Here is a 17677-nt window from a genome sequence, read left to right on the forward strand (position 1 = left end):
TTAAAACAACACAAGGATGAGTAAATTATGAAAGAATTTTCATTGAACCTATAAAATTCCATCATTTTTTTATTCCTACTATGGGAGTCAATGGTCACTATCTGCTGTGGGTTTACTATCATTCCTCAAAATATTTTCTTTTGTGTTAATCAGAAAAAAACTAATGCATAAATGTTTAAAACAACACGAGGATGAGTAAATTATGAAAGAATTTTCATTGAACCTATAAAATTCCATCATTTTTTTATTCCTACTATGGGAGTCAATGGTCACTATCTGCTGTGGGTTTACCATCATTCCTAAAAATATTTTCTTTTTGTGTTAATCAGAAAAAAAACTAATGCATACAGGTTTAAAACAACACAAGGATGAGTAAATAAAGCCAACGAAATCACAGCAATTTTAAAACACACGGATTAGAAAAAACACCGTCATTCACGCACAAAAGAAGCAAATTCTTTTTTTTATACTTGACTTATTTATCCCCGAGATGGGGAGCGCACCATTCATGGAAACACTGCAATACCATGTTGATGCATGGAGTGGAAGGAGCAAGCTCCGCTTCCATTTCCGAAGGTCAAAAATCCATTTAACATATAGTCCCCGGATAGGAGACGTATCAGACATTAAACTGATAAGAACAGATACTACACTTGATCTTAGCCAAAAGGCCGAGAAGCGATACCGGAATAGACGCAGCCAAAGGGGGAGCCGGCGAAGGCGCTGGCTTTTGGGGTGGAGGCTAGCGGGCATTTAACTCTATACGTTCTCATTGTATAACCCAGAGGTAGAACGTTGAGCTAGCAAATCAGAAGTTCATGTTTTAATGCAGGATCTGATCCACGCTCATGAGAGAGAGAGAGAGAGAGAGAGATAGAGAGAATTTAGAATTTTCAAAAAACCTTTATTACAAATTAAAACATTTTCATAACCTCAAATCAGAAAAAACAAAGAAAAAAATATATATAGTAACGGAAATAACAAAAAAATAAGCCAACATAGGAGCAAAGAACAAATCATCTTCAATAACCAGACACAGAGCTCCTCCATAATACCAAATCAATTCAAAAGAAAGAAGATCATTCATTGCTTTAAAGTATCTAAAACCAATAAGGATTCTAGATTTAACTTATTTTAAAAACTGCTAATGTATCATGGCTTCCGGGTCTGTCAACGTTGCTGTGGTTTTTCGACAGCTGTAATATGAAGGGTAGAGTGAAAAAAAATATTTAAGTGTTTTGAACATCCCAATTTGTTCGTTTTCTTAGTATTTTCTTAATGTTTTCGAGTTAAAAAATAATTCTTAAATCGAGATACATTTACTTAATAAGCAAAGTGGCTTAGAATTTAAGTCTTGTTTACTGAAATAAATTCTAAAATGTAATAGGTTAAGGCTTAAAACAAGTAAAAATATCTGCCAGTGGGGTAAGAAAAATAAACCTAAATTGAGTTTATTATTGAATTAAGTTGAAACTAGAATTAAGTTTATTTTTCTTACCCCGCTGGCAGATATTTTTTATTTGTTTTAAATATAAACCTGTTGATTTTTATAATTTATTTCAATTATTTTACAAAGTATGCGATCTGATTTTTTTAATCGCGGTGTTTCTTTTATTCCTCGTTTCTTTTCCGTGCATTTGCTTTATTTATTTATTTTTGCTTGTTGCATTTAAATGCACATTTGATTTGTTGCCACATTATTATGTGTTAATGTATTTTTTAACATGTTTATCAACAAAAAGTGCGTTATTATAATTAATTATATAGCTGTGAAATATATACAAGAATTCCCAGCAAAAACAAAACGTTTTTATAACAATTTTCTATTACAATACATAATATCTTAAGCCACTTTGCTTACCAAGTAAATGTATCTCCATTTAAGCATTGTCAGATATTCACTAGAAAACAAGACAAAAACAGTAAGTAAGATATTAATTTACTTTTTTCTTTCAAACATAAATTTACAGACGGCTGGAAATTTTTAATAAAATAACTAGCCATACCTATTCGGGTCTGCTCCCGTTTGCTGTGATGACGGGGGACTTAGTCCAAAGCACATTTTGAGGAATACTTACACATTTTACTTCTTATTTCTTTGAAATTAATTATGCATACACTATGGATTAAAAATGTCCCGACTGCGAACCTGATAAAACCCAGGTAAAAAGCAAATACAAATAAACCATTTTGATTTAGCAAAAGTTTACAAATAAATGCACTCCTTGCACACAACAAGCACGTCTAGTTACCATTCATATTTTGCGTGATTTAAGTTTCGTCGCATACATTTTGGAAGGCACACGATAAAAACAAAATAAGGCTTTTAATGTATGCCGACCTCATTCTCCGTTGAGGGCTTATCAATCATAATAAACGCTGTTAACTCTTCTCATTGAATGGTCTAAATCCAATGCTGGTAAAGAAATCAAATGTGCATTTAAACGCAACAAGCAAGCCGTAAAGCAATGGATGCAGGCAAACAAACGAGGAATAGCACATACACCACGATTAGATCATCGGGTCGCATACTTTGGAATTAATAAGAAATAATTATTCAGTCTAAAGAAATAAGAAGTAAAATGTCTAAGTATTTCTCCAAATGTGCACACTCATTACAATAAACGGGAGCAGACACGAATAGTTATGTATGTCTCGTTATTTTATTTAAAATTGATAAGCTGTCTAACATATGATATATTTTGATAATACGAAATGCTAAAAAAATAATATAACACCAATCGACAATATCTGTTATTGTTATTTTTACAAGTAAATTCATGTGTAGGAGAAAACAAAGCAGCTGTCAGTCCATACTATATTGAGTGGCCATCGTAGTGGTGCAACCTGAACGATGTTTTCCCTACTTCCGGTCAAAGCCGCCATTTTGTGAAATAGGCATATAGGTGACGCTGGAGCACGCGGCCATTGTCTCTGTTCAACAAAACAAGTATATATATACACATACGCATATTTTTCCTCAATCAATCACCGAATACAAGGTGCAATTCGATGCCAACTGACCCTTCTCTCTGGTTTCATGTTTGTAAGGAAAATTAAGGGGGAAATTACGATAGCATTTCAGCCAAACATTCATTCGTGCCACGCTGCTTTTCTTTGAACGAAAAAAAACCCTCTGCTCCCCCTACACAATTTCTTCTCCTGTTATTTTATGCTTAAAACAAGCAAATAAATCTGACTACAGGGTAAGAAAAAATTTGTGAACTTTTCCCATAAACACTTAATTCAAGAAAAATTGTCCCACCCCACTGGCCATTTTTTATCCACAATACACATTCGATGGCTGCAGGCACCATTGTCTTTGTTCAACGCAAACAATTCTGTTGCGTTTTTCTTTGAACGAAGTGCTCCGCCTAGATAATTTGACCCATATTCACATGGGTTTGTTTCTCGTTTTTTTTCTTTGAGAACAATCTATATAGCGCCTTCCACAATCGTTTTGGTGTTAGCTTTACGTAAAATAGAAACACAGAAAAGTACTGAGCGATGGAGAGACCACGAACGCGGAACGTATTATGGACCACGGACTGGCAAACAAACTGGCAACCACGCACTAAAGAAGCAAACTCTGATTTTAAACTCACCTTATTTGTCCCCGGAAAGCGCCAGAGTCGATGCACGGAGTGGACGGAACAAGCCTCGCTTCCATAGCCGAAGGTCAAAAATCCATTTAAACGTGTAGTCCCCGGTGTCCACTCGATCTTACCCAAAAAGCCGAGAAGCGATACCGCAATGGCATCCGGAGAAGGCGCTGGCTGTCAGGATGGAGGTTAGCGGGTCAGAGGTCCGGCACTGAAGGTCTGCGTTCATTATTCACCGTGTGCATTTCACTCTATATCCACTTTCTAATGTATAGCACTTGATAAGGATTAACAGTTTAAAAACAGAAATGCAAGACATCAGAAAATACATTTATTTTTTACTTTCATAACATGAGAGGTGTCATACAATAACAAATATGAGCTTTAAAATCACATTCCTAAGTTAAAAATATACATAAAAATAGATATATGGATCATTACACAAATCACTACTCAAAGGACCTATGTTAAATAACTGCTTCAATATTAATTAACAATAACATTTGGCCAAGGCAGTCCTTGTAAATAGACATATAAATAGACAAATAAAATCATGACATATATGCCGTAGAGCCTGAGATAGAGAAAAATAATAAGGAATTCTGCTTTTACTACCATCTCAGAAATATTGCCAGAATTAGAGGTTTTGTCTCAAGACAGGACTTAGAGAAACTTGTTCATGCTTTCATCACCAGCAGGGCCGATTATTGCAATGGTCAATGGATTTAAAAAGTACTGTTTCTTGTTTAAAAACCACTTCATGGCTACAATACATGACAGATATGCTAATCGAATATGAAACCGATTACTCGGATCAATAGGATCAGGTCATTTAGAAAAAACAAGGGTTCACTCAAAACAAGGTGCCTCAGCATTCAGTTATTATCAGCTTTCAGAAGAGATCAGATGTGCTTCAACAGTAGACACTTTTAAATCTAGATTAAAAACACATCAGTTTAACTTTGCATTTACTGAATGATTTAAAACAGTACGAATAAAACAGTACAAAAGAATAAAACAGTATGAACCTTACCTGTTATAAAGGGAATGAAGCTTACGGTATGGTGCTTACCTGCAGAAATAAATAAAGTACAATAAGAACACACAGAACTTCAATTTTCAAAATTATTTTAACATTAAATGATGATTATTTTACTGGTTTACCTGTTTGTGATTACCACAGGATCCCGTCACCTGGCTGCGGTCTTCATTTGGTGAACGGTTCTTCACTCATAATTGACCTATACAAGAAATAGAGAAGAATAATAAGCAATTCTGCTTTTACATGTAGATGTGTGCCCCAAGAACACAGACACACCGGCTCCAAAAAGTTTAAACAGTACACATTTCTGTTATTTTAATGTGGCAAATGTGTCAGCTTTAAAAGAAGCATACATTACCTTTTAAAGAGGAAATACCTTTTGCATGAAATACCTTTACTCCCAGCATAAGCAAGCAATTTTCAAAATGCTTTTAAAAGTAAATAGTGATTATTTTACTTGTTTACCTGTTTGTGATTACCATGGAATCCTGTCACCATCATTTTTAAGCTTGTAAAGCAAATAATGAAATATTGACTTAGTAGGAAAAAATATTTTGGAAGTATCGTGATAAATGATGAAGAAAATATTTTGCAAAGTGATGGTTAGCACACGGTTGATGGTACCTATTAAATTCCATCATATTTTTTTATTCCTACTATGGAAGTCAATGGTGACTATCTGCTGTGGGTTTACCATCATTCCTCAAAATACCTTCTTTTGTGTTACTCAGAAAAAAACTAATCCTCGTGTTGTTGTAAGCCTGTATGCATGAGTAAATGATGACAGAATTATCATCATAAATTGAAATATCCCTTTAAACTGTATTTCCCCCCTTAAACCTAAACTTATTTTCCTACAGCAAGTCATTTAGGTAATCAAGAAAATACTTTACCCGTTGTCTTTGTGAGTTAAACAAATACAGCTACGCTTCCAGGTCTGTCGACGTTGCTGTGGTTTTTCGACAGCTGTAGTATGAAGGGTAGCGAATGAATGAATACATTGCAAAAAATCATTTCTTACTTGTTATTTCGAACTGTTTTAACTATACAAATATCTAGAAAGTCTTAAAATAAGATGCATTTTTTGATGAGCAAAATGCCCTAAGAAAATAAACCTAGCCTTTAGGGAGAAAAAACTCAGAATTTGGGCTTAAAACAAGCAAATAAATCTGCCAAAGGGGTAAGAAACAAATCTAGATATAAACACTTAATTCAAGAAAAATTGTCGTAGCCCATTGGCAGATTTGTTGGCTTGTTTAATGTACATGCATGTACAATATTTCAATTTGTCTTGTATTTATTAGCATTTTGTATTGCCCAACGCTGTCTAGGTTGTTTAACTGTTGTCATTTTCTTATAAAAGCCTTTATAATTTATTAGTTTGGATGATTGCCATTCCCGAGAACCTCTTATATTGGAAGTAAAAGAATCATCTAAGCATTATTTTGTGCTCTTAGACATGTAGCCGTTTGATTGTGGTTCTATTTAATGGCTAGTCTATTCGTTTGGAATGGTCAAACGGCTATTAGATTTTCACTGACAGCCCAAATTAAGCCTTGTTTTAGCCTAGACACTTATTCGCTGTCTATTAAAAGTTATGTAGTCGTTGAATAGCCGCTTTTTTGATGACTAATGTATTCTTGGGCCGTGGTTAGACGTCTCTTGGATTTTACGTAAAACGACAAGCGAATCTATTTTTAACACAAAGGTCAGGGGAGAGCGCGAACGCAGTCCCCCACTATCAGAAATTTTGCAGTCGAGATTCCCACATTTGGGGAATTCGCAAAGGGTCAGCCCAACCGGAGTGCAATGGCTGAGCCTCGCCCTGGGTGAACCACCTTCATGATCATGGTGTCTCCCCTGCCAGGTAAGTATGAGCGACACCCTTTGAGGCCAGACGGCCGCATCTTCCTGTGACCGATCACATCGACGGCGCCCCCGGAGGCCGTCCGACTAACATTTCATTTACTGTGTGTGACCAGGTGGAAAGCGCACGAAGCCACGTCTGAGACCAAACATTCTTCGAGATCTACCCTGTTTTTATTCCGTTTCCAGCCCGGTTGAACCGTGTAGAGTGAAATATGTGAAACAATTTAAATCAAATGGATTTAAATTGCGCATTCAAATATATGGTTTCGTTATTACAAAGTAACTTTACGTGGAATAGAAACAAAAAAAAATGTACAGAGCAATCAAGAAACAACGAAAGCATAGCAATTTTAGAACGTGGATAAATAAAAACACAGGGCTCAATGACTTACCCGTTGTCGTTGTGAGTTAAACAAGTACAGCTATGCTTCCAGGTCTGTCGACGTTGCTGTGGTTTTTCGACAGCTGTAGTATGAAGGGTAGTGAAAAAAGTTTTCAGGTGTTTTTAACATTCCAATCGGTCTCGTTCGCTTTTGTTGCGCCTTCAGCTGTGTCGAGGATGTTTAATTCGTCCTCGTATCACCTCCGCAAACTTGTAAAGAAATTAATTAAATACATTACAAAAACATTTCTTTATCAGCGTGTTCATTTCCACGCAAGCTTTTCGTTAAACCAATAAAGCCAACGAAATCACAGCAATTTTAAAACACACGGATTAGAAAAAACACCGTCATTCACGCACAAAAGAAGCAAATTCTTTTTTTTATACTTGACTTATTTATCCCCGAGATGGGGAGCGCACCATTCATGGAAACACTGCAATACCATGTTGATGCATGGAGTGGAAGGAGCAAGCTCCGCTTCCATTTCCGAAGGTCAAAAATCCATTTAACATATAGTCCCCGGATAGGAGACGTATCAGACATTAAACTGATAAGAACAGATGGTTTTTATTGATACATAATCACATATTTAAACAAGTGTACATGAAACAATAAATTAAGTAAAAACACTAATGTACAAATGCAGGTGAAAAGTCAAAAACTAGTCAAGAAAATCCAAACAACGAGGGTTAAAACACCACTAAAATCCTGAATCCCTAAAACACACCACATGTTAAAATACAAATGAAGCACCTAAAATGACCCATGTAAAAGCATGCAATCCTTAAAACCTTGTAGAACGAGAAAAAAAGTCAAATATAGTTTATTGTTTCTTTTACATATATTAAAAGTGCTTCCAGTGTGTTTTAAAAGCCAGAATAAAACAATACAACAAAGCTGGTGAGTAATCCTCAATGACTAAAACATTTTAAATAATAAAAGTCTTAAAAAACAATACTCTGTTGTGCTTGACTGGAGAGGTGAGCCTTCCCTATGGGCCCACTCTCACCCTTCAGTCCCAGGCAATCAAACCCGGTTTCAGGGGCCCAGAGGAGATCCGTACCCTCTGGCCCGCTGCTCCCGTAGCCGAAAGTGGTGAGGGTACATCTACGGGCGACCAAGGTCGGTGGCGGCCAGGACCCTCTCTGTGGCAACCCCGCCCCCCCCATCCGAATAATTAGGCGCGGTGCCCCTGCAGCAAGTTCTCAACCGTCCTTATAGTGGCGTGGAGGGGCACCGTCACCCGTTTCCCCACCAGCAGGTTTCTGGAAGTCCAGATTGCAAGCTTTATAGCGTTCAGGGTGAGCCAGAGCGTCGTGAACTGTTCCGATGTTAATTCCTTTGTCCTCCGGCCCACCCCTAGGACGGCGAGATTATAGTCCATCTGGACCCCACCCACTGGCAGGCACGGGAAAACCAGGGGGCCGGTCGCGGTCCACTGGTCCTGTGCAGCGCCGCACTCCCAGAGGACGTGCCGCACGGTCTCTTCGTGGTTGCACCCGAGCCGTGGGCACTTTGCGTTGGCGGCCATGCCGCGGGAGTGCATAACCGCCCTGGTCGGTAGGATCTCATGGGCCACCATCCACATCAGGTCCTTTTGATGGTTCTGAAGGGCAGGGTGGGCTGCGTTCCTCCATACTGTTTTTGCCTCAATCTCCGTTAGGCCTGGTACTGGGCTCACCTTCTCCCGGTCCTGCACAACAGAGATAATCATTTTATGGTCCTTTAAAACATTCAAATTTTCACTTTCTAAGTCATGTTTCCTTAGAAATTTCTTAATAAAAGCATATTCTTTTGGCAAGTTAAAAGACACTGGGGTTCTAAGATCTACTGTTAAAATTTTTAAATAGCGTAAATACGACCCCATCCAGAATTTGACTATTGCTGTGGTCTTTTCACTGGATGGGGATGTGGCATACTTCAAATGTAAAGCAGTAAAATTACTCCCTAGGAAAAGACCAAGGTCTGGGAGTCCTTTGCCTCCATTTTCCTTTCGTTTTTTGACGGTTTCTCTCTTTATCCTCTCCCACCTGGACCCCCAGAGAAAATAAAAGACAGCACGTTCCACTGCTAAAATGAAAGACCTGGGGGGGCTAAAAACAGAACACAACAATAAAAACAGAGGTAAAATCACTGCTTTAAAAACCAAAATTTTTCCTTCCATTGTCAAAGTCCTTAGTCCCCACAAACCTAATCGCTGTCTTACTTTCCCCAAAGTATCTGTCCAATTTCCACGTCCACCACCCTCCCTGTCAAATTTTACGCCTAGAATTTTTATGTCAGTATTCCTCAAAGTCACGTCCAGTCCTCCCACATTTATGTCATCCCACTGTCCGAAGAGCTGGGCCTCAGACTTGTTTCTATTTAATTTAGAGCCTGAGGCCTGTCCATAAAAATCTGTTAGTTCCAAAGCTCTTCGGACAGATAAAAAGTCAGTCGTTAAAATAGTCACATCATCCATATATAAAACACATTTTGTTATCAAACCTCCCGGTAGTCTAAGTCCTTCGATCCGTTGGTCCCTTCTCAAGAGCTGTGCCAGTGGCTCAATGCATGCCACGTACAAGAGCGGGGATAACGGGCACCCTTGACGGACGCCGCTGTGTATATTAACAGCCTTTGTTAAATGCCCATTTACTAGAATTTTGCTGGTTATGTCATTATACAGCAATGCCACCCATTCTAAGAACCTCCCTGGGAAACCCATTTTCTCCAGTACCTGCAATAGGTACTGGTGCGAGACACGATCGAAAGCTTTTTCGAAATCTAAATTAAACACTATAAGGCCAATGTTTCTGTCTCTCGCAAAACAGATGGCATCTCGGATCAATATTAGGCTGTCTGTGATCCTCTTCCCGGGCACAGCACACGCTTGATCCGGGTGGATCACGTCTTTTAAAAACATGGACATGCGTGTCGCTAACAGCTTGCTAAAAAGTTTACAATCCAAATTTAAAAGGCTGATTGGTCTCCATGTTTTTAAGTCTGTTCTATCTCCTTTTTTGTGTAAAAGCGAAACAATACCTAGTCTAAAACTGTCAGGTAGTCGGTCTAGTCTGTCAAAATCATTAAAAATCATTAAAAGTTCAGGTGCTAAAATGTCCCAAAATTTTGAATAAAATTCCACGGGAAGGCCGTCACTTCCCGGCGACTTACCTGTTTTAAAATCCTTCATACATTTTGTAAGCTCTAAAAAAGTAAAATCTTGGGTTAAAATAGCACACTCATTTTCAATTTTATTTTCTAAAATTCCCAGAATATTTCCTATGGCTTCCTCGGTTACCTCTTTTTTATTGTATAAATCTGCATAAAATGATTCTACTTCTTTTAATATCTCTTCTGTGTTACTGGCTTCCTTCTCCCCATTTTTTAATTTGGTTATTACCGCTTTATTTGTTAAAATCCTCTTAAAAAAATATCTTGTGCACTTTTCGCCTTCTTCCAGATCTTTTTCCTTACTTCTTAAAATCAACCCTTTGTTTCTTTGTTTTTCTAACTCAGCCATTTCTTTTTTAACCTCCTTTAGCTCTTCATTAAAATCAAACCCTTCGTTTACCAACTTGAAATACCTTTGTAATCTTTTTTGCAGTCCCGACATGCGTCTCTTTTCTTTGTTCTTTTTTTCAATGCCTTTCTTTCTAAAAAACAGTCTCGTCCGGTGTTTTACCATTTCCCACCACTGTGCACGTGAGTCAAAGAAGTCCTGGAGGGTCTGCCATTCGTTGAATTGCTCCCTGTAATCACTAACTATCTCCTCCTCCTGCAACAGGGAGCAATTCATTTTCCAGATCCCTCCCCCTACTGTCAGTTTTGTATTGAAAGAAATGGTGCAAGACAGCATAGCGTGATCGGAAAAAAACATAGGTGTTAATATAGCATCAGTTGGCGGGCAATCACGTACAAAAATGTAGTCAATACGAGAGGCGTTGGTGCCATCACCACTGACCCAGGTGTAGCCCAGCTCTCTTGGATGCAAAGTCTTAAAACAGTCAGTCAATTTAAAATCCTTAACTAAACTTTGCAATAAAACTGACGTCTTGTCAAACTTAAAATCTTCCCCCGCCCTTTTCCTATCAGTCTTTGCTAAAACACAATTAAAATCTCCCCCCATCACTAATGGTATCCTCCCCAACATGTGGGACTGCAGTTCCTCTAAAAGCTCATACCTATCATTTTTACCTGTAAAACCATACAAATTAAAGACATTAAAATCTCTATCTAAAAAAGTCAGGTTTGCTAAAATAGCCCGTCCATTTCTTACCACCGTGCTCCCCTTCACCAGGATGTGAGGGTTATTTATTAAAATCGCGACTCCATCATTTTTGTTGAAGTTGGACCCGCTCCATATTGAGGGTCCCGGCGTCCAAATCTCCTCCCATCTCCTGTAACTAGATAAAAAAGGTAAAGCACACTCTTGTAGTAAAAAAATATCTGACTTTTGAGATTTTAAAAAGGATAAAATAGTGTTTGCTCGGACCGTGGAGCTCACACTCCTTACATTAATTGTTGAAATTGTGAGAGCCATGATTAATAAATTAGGTAAAAAAGGCATAAGCTTAAAAAGGAATTAAAACATCATGTAAAAAATGTGAGCCTTTAAAATTCATTACAAAAGTATTTTCTAAAACATGAGAACAATTTAAAACCAAGCTGTTAGCCTAAAAACTCAATTTCCTGTGAAACAGGTTCTTCCTTTATCCCTATGAGAGAGGGATCAGGAGGGTTAACCTGTTTCACCCCCGAGCTAATAGCTCTAGGGGTAGATGTTTTCAGCTCTATTGACAGAAAAGAAACTTCATTGGGAGAATCGGTTGGGAAAATCCTGTTCAGGTCCCCGGAAGAGGAGGAATCTGACACAAGTCCCATCCGATCACGTTTCCTCAATTCTTTTGAAAGGGGTGACTCAGCTACCCTTTTTTTATTTGTCAATTGAGCACATGGCAAACTTAACAATAACTCACTTTCTCCATTCTCTTCGACACTTTTTTCATTTTCCTGGTTTTTACTTTCTAAACCGTCTTCCACTTCATTACCTTCCTCTCTCTGTACTGGCTGTGGCTCCTCCTCCCCCTCCACCTCTCCTTCAATCTCAGTTCTTGGCGGGAAGTTTGAATTTTGTGGCTCCGCCTCCTCGTTATCTCGACCGTTACCCTGAGCCGCCATTTTGTTAGCTTTTACTTTGTTGGCAAACGATTTAGGGCAATCTCTGTAAAGATGATTAAACTCTCCACAGAGGTTGCACTTCCTGCCATTGGGACAACTTTCAAAAGTATGCCCAATTTCTCTACATTTCCCACAGAAAGGCTTTTGGCAGGCTTCAATTAAATGTCCCATCTCACCACATCGTCGACATAATTTAGGCATTCCTTGGTAATAAATGTAGCCTCTGTTTTCTCCAAGCACAATCACCGATGGCAGATGTCTCAGGCCCTGGAACCCCTGGGGGTCTTCCCATTGTTTTATAGGGACCCTCCAGGAACAGTTCCATATGCCATCCTCATCAAACATCTTCATGGCTTGTCCTCTCACAGAGCAATATCTCCCCAACCATGTGCATATGTCTTCTCCATTAACGGTTTCATTAAACATCCTGACAATTACCACTTTATTGGTGTTGTCAGTCAGTTTTTCCACTTTAAAAATGGAGAAGAGGGTCGTAACACTCTGAAACCTTGACCAAAAGTCATTTAACAACGCAGCCGTCTTAAAACTCACGTCAAACCCCTTATTAAAAGGTAGAGAAATTATACAATTTAAATCGTTCGGCGTGAACTTTAAGCTTTGTTGTATAAGTTTGCGGGAAAAATCTAATCTGGACATTTGGGGTAATGTGCCGTCTTTCTCAATAAAAGAAAAACGCACACTGTGGTGCCTCCGCACGCCGGCGCGAGCCGCCATGATGGAGGCACCAACAGCCTTTTAAAAATAGGAGAAAAACCACCAATAAATATTTAAAAGAACGATGCAATAAATAACTAAAAAAATAAAAGGACGATAAATGATAAAACAGCCGAATAAATAAGTAAAAGGCACTCTACCTGTGAACGCTGGTGTATTTTCTCCTTCCCGGCGAGCTGTAAAAGATACCTGAATAAAGGATAAAAACCACCACGTAAATCCAAAAGAAAACTGGAAAAACTGACGTTCACAAGTAAAGTCCGGATATAATCCCTGTCCGAAGAGACTAAAACCACTGACAGGTAATAGTCTGTATTCTAAACAGAGAAGTCGATCGCAGTCACGTCCTGTTGAACTTAGCCAAAAGGCCGAGAAGCGGCCTTGCTTACCAAGTAAATGTATCTCCATTTAAGCATTGTCAGATATTCACTAGAAAACAAGACAAAAACAGTAAGTAAGATATTAATTTACTTTTTTCTTTCAAACATAAATTTACAGACGGCTGGAAATTTTTAATAAAATAACTAGCCATACCTATTCGGGTCTGCTCCCGTTTGCTGTGATGACGGGGGACTTAGTCCAAAGCACATTTTGAGGAATACTTACACATTTTACTTCTTATTTCTTTGAAATTAATTATGCATACACTATGGATTAAAAATGTCCCGACTGCGAACCTGATAAAACCCAGGTAAAAAGCAAATACAAATAAACCATTTTGATTTAGCAAAAGTTTACAAATAAATGCACTCCTTGCACACAACAAGCACGTCTAGTTACCATTCATATTTTGCGTGATTTAAGTTTCGTCGCATACATTTTGGAAGGCACACGATAAAAACAAAATAAGGCTTTTAATGTATGCCGACCTCATTCTCCGTTGAGGGCTTATCAATCATAATAAACGCTGTTAACTCTTCTCATTGAATGGTCTAAATCCAATGCTGGTAAAGAAATCAAATGTGCATTTAAACGCAACAAGCAAGCCGTAAAGCAATGGATGCAGGCAAACAAACGAGGAATAGCACATACACCACGATTAGATCATCGGGTCGCATACTTTGGAATTAATAAGAAATAATTATTCAGTCTAAAGAAATAAGAAGTAAAATGTCTAAGTATTTCTCCAAATGTGCACACTCATTACAATAAACGGGAGCAGACACGAATAGTTATGTATGTCTCGTTATTTTATTTAAAATTGATAAGCTGTCTAACATATGATATATTTTGATAATACGAAATGCTAAAAAAATAATATAACACCAATCGACAATATCTGTTATTGTTATTTTTACAAGTAAATTCATGTGTAGGAGAAAACAAAGCAGCTGTCAGTCCATACTATATTGAGTGGCCATCGTAGTGGTGCAACCTGAACGATGTTTTCCCTACTTCCGGTCAAAGCCGCCATTTTGTGAAATAGGCATATAGGTGACGCTGGAGCACGCGGCCATTGTCTCTGTTCAACAAAACAAGTATATATATACACATACGCATATTTTTCCTCAATCAATCACCGAATACAAGGTGCAATTCGATGCCAACTGACCCTTCTCTCTGGTTTCATGTTTGTAAGGAAAATTAAGGGGGAAATTACGATAGCATTTCAGCCAAACATTCATTCGTGCCACGCTGCTTTTCTTTGAACGAAAAAAAACCCTCTGCTCCCCCTACACAATTTCTTCTCCTGTTATTTTATGCTTAAAACAAGCAAATAAATCTGACTACAGGGTAAGAAAAAATTCGTGAACTTTTCCCATAAACACTTAATTCAAGAAAAATTGTCCCACCCCACTGGCCATTTTTTATCCACAATACACATTCGATGTCTGCAGGCACCATTGTCTTTGTTCAACGCAAACAATTCTGTTGCGTTTTTCTTTGAACGAAGTGCTCCGCCTAGATAATTTGACCCATATTCACATGGGTTTGTTTCTCGTTTTTTTTTCTTTGAGAACAATCTATATAGCGCCTTCCACAATCGTTTTGGTGTTAGCTTTACGTAAAATAGAAACACAGAAAAGTACTGAGCGATGGAGAGACCACGAACGCGGAACGTATTATGGACCACGGACTGGCAAACAAACTGGCAACCACGCACTAAAGAAGCAAACTCTGATTTTAAACTCACCTTATTTGTCCCCGGAAAGCGCCAGAGTCGATGCACGGAGTGGACGGAACAAGCCTCGCTTCCATAGCCGAAGGTCAAAAATCCATTTAAACGTGTAGTCCCCGGTGTCCACTCGATCTTACCCAAAAAGCCGAGAAGCGATACCGCAATGGCATCCGGAGAAGGCGCTGGCTGTCGGGATGGAGGTTAGCGGGTCAGAGGTCCGGCACTGAAGGTCTGCGTTCATTATTCACCGTGTGCATTTCACTCTATATCCACTTTCTAATGTATAGCACTTGATAAGGATTAACAGTTTAAAAACAGAAATGCAAGACATCAGAAAATACATTTATTTTTTACTTTCATAACATGAGAGGTGTCATACAATAACAAATATGAGCTTTTAAATCACATTCCTAAGTTAAAAATATACATAAAAATAGATATATGGATCATTACACAAATCACTACTCAAAGGACCTATGTTAAATAACTGCTTCAATATTAATTAACAATAACATTTGGCCAAGGCAGTCCTTGTAAATAGACATATAAATAGACAAATAAAATCATGACATATATGCCGTAGAGCCTGAGATAGAGAAAAATAATAAGGAATTCTGCTTTTACTACCATCTCAGAAATATTGCCAGAATTAGAGGTTTTGTCTCAAGACAGGACTTAGAGAAACTTGTTCATGCTTTCATCACCAGCAGGGCCGATTATTGCAATGGTCAATGGATTTAAAAAGTACTGTTTCTTGTTTAAAAACCACTTCATGGCTACAATACATGACAGATATGCTAATCGAATATGAAACCGATTACTCGGATCAATAGGATTAGGTCATTTAGAAAAAACAAGGGTTCACTCAAAACAAGGTGCCTCAGCATTCAGTTATTATCAGCTTTCAGAAGAGATCAGATGTGCTTCAACAGTAGACACTTTTAAATCTAGATTAAAAACACATCAGTTTAACTTTGCATTTACTGAATGATTTAAAACAGTACGAATAAAACAGTACAAAAGAATAAAACAGTATGAACCTTACCTGTTATAAAGGGAATGAAGCTTACGGTATGGTGCTTACCTGCAGAAATAAATAAAGTACAATAAGAACACACAGAACTTCAATTTTCAAAATTATTTTAACATTAAATGATGATTATTTTACTGGTTTACCTGTTTGTGATTACCACAGGATCCCGTCACCTGGCTGCGGTCTTCATTTGGTGAACGGTTCTTCACTCATAATTGACCTATACAAGAAATAGAGAAGAATAATAAGCAATTCTGCTTTTACATGTAGATGTGTGCCCCAAGAACACAGACACACCGGCTCCAAAAAGTTTAAACAGTACACATTTCTGTTATTTTAATGTGGCAAATGTGTCAGCTTTAAAAGAAGCATACATTACCTTTTAAAGAGGAAATACCTTTTGCATGAAATACCTTTACTCCCAGCATAAGCAAGCAATTTTCAAAATGCTTTTAAAAGTAAATAGTGATTATTTTACTTGTTTACCTGTTTGTGATTACCATGGAATCCTGTCACCATCATTTTTAAGCTTGTAAAGCAAATAATGAAATATTGACTTAGTAGGAAAAAATATTTTGGAAGTATCGTGATAAATGATGAAGAAAATATTTTGCAAAGTGATGGTTAGCACACGGTTGATGGTACCTATTAAATTCCATCATATTTTTTTATTCCTACTATGGAAGTCAATGGTGACTATCTGCTGTGGGTTTACCATCATTCCTCAAAATACCTTCTTTTGTGTTACTCAGAAAAAAACTAATCCTCGTGTTGTTGTAAGCCTGTATGCATGAGTAAATGATGACAGAATTATCATCATAAATTGAAATATCCCTTTAAACTGTATTTCCCCCCTTAAACCTAAACTTATTTTCCTACAGCAAGTCATTTAGGTAATCAAGAAAATACTTTACCCGTTGTCTTTGTGAGTTAAACAAATACAGCTACGCTTCCAGGTCTGTCGACGTTGCTGTGGTTTTTCGACAGCTGTAGTATGAAGGGTAGCGAATGAATGAATACATTGCAAAAAATCATTTCTTACTTGTTATTTCGAACTGTTTTAACTATACAAATATCTAGAAAGTCTTAAAATAAGATGCATTTTTTGATGAGCAAAATGCCCTAAGAAAATAAACCTAGCCTTTAGGGAGAAAAAACTCAGAATTTGGGCTTAAAACAAGCAAATAAATCTGCCAAAGGGGTAAGAAACAAATCTAGATATAAACACTTAATTCAAGAAAAATTGTCGTAGCCCATTGGCAGATTTGTTGGCTTGTTTAATGTACATGCATGTACAATATTTCAATTTGTCTTGTATTTATTAGCATTTTGTATTGCCCAACGCTGTCTAGGTTGTTTAACTGTTGTCATTTTCTTATAAAAGCCTTTATAATTTATTAGTTTGGATGATTGCCATTCCCGAGAACCTCTTATATTGGAAGTAAAAGAATCATCTAAGCATTATTTTGTGCTCTTAGACATGTAGCCGTTTGATTGTGGTTCTATTTAATGGCTAGTCTATTCGTTTGGAATGGTCAAACGGCTATTAGATTTTCACTGACAGCCCAAATTAAGCCTTGTTTTAGCCTAGACACTTATTCGCTGTCTATTAAAAGTTATGTAGTCGTTGAATAGCCGCTTTTTTGATGACTAATGTATTCTTGGGCCGTGGTTAGACGTCTCTTGGATTTTACGTAAAACGACAAGCGAATCTATTTTTAACACAAAGGT

At 37.6% G+C, this 17677-nt stretch overlaps 3 non-coding genes across 3 annotated transcripts; all 3 read right to left on the reverse strand.

Annotated features, from left to right (window-relative positions):
• Positions 1 to 492: 492 nt before the first annotated feature.
• On the reverse strand, positions 493 to 683 carry LOC135764401 (U2 spliceosomal RNA). The gene has a single exon (XR_010539950.1). It is a non-coding gene; the product is annotated as a U2 spliceosomal RNA (small nuclear RNA).
• Positions 684 to 6354: 5671 nt separating this feature from the next.
• Positions 6355 to 6519, reverse strand: LOC135764572 (U1 spliceosomal RNA). Its single transcript, XR_010540100.1, has one exon. It is a non-coding gene; the product is annotated as a U1 spliceosomal RNA (small nuclear RNA).
• A 785-nt stretch (positions 6520 to 7304) lies between these two features.
• On the reverse strand, positions 7305 to 7494 carry LOC135764544 (U2 spliceosomal RNA). Its single transcript, XR_010540086.1, has one exon. It is a non-coding gene; the product is annotated as a U2 spliceosomal RNA (small nuclear RNA).
• Positions 7495 to 17677: the final 10183 nt, after the last annotated feature.

The sequence above is a fragment of the Paramisgurnus dabryanus genome, chromosome 9, assembly GCF_030506205.2.
Source record: "Paramisgurnus dabryanus chromosome 9, PD_genome_1.1, whole genome shotgun sequence".
In the NCBI taxonomy this organism is placed as follows: domain Eukaryota; kingdom Metazoa; phylum Chordata; class Actinopteri; order Cypriniformes; family Cobitidae; genus Paramisgurnus; species Paramisgurnus dabryanus.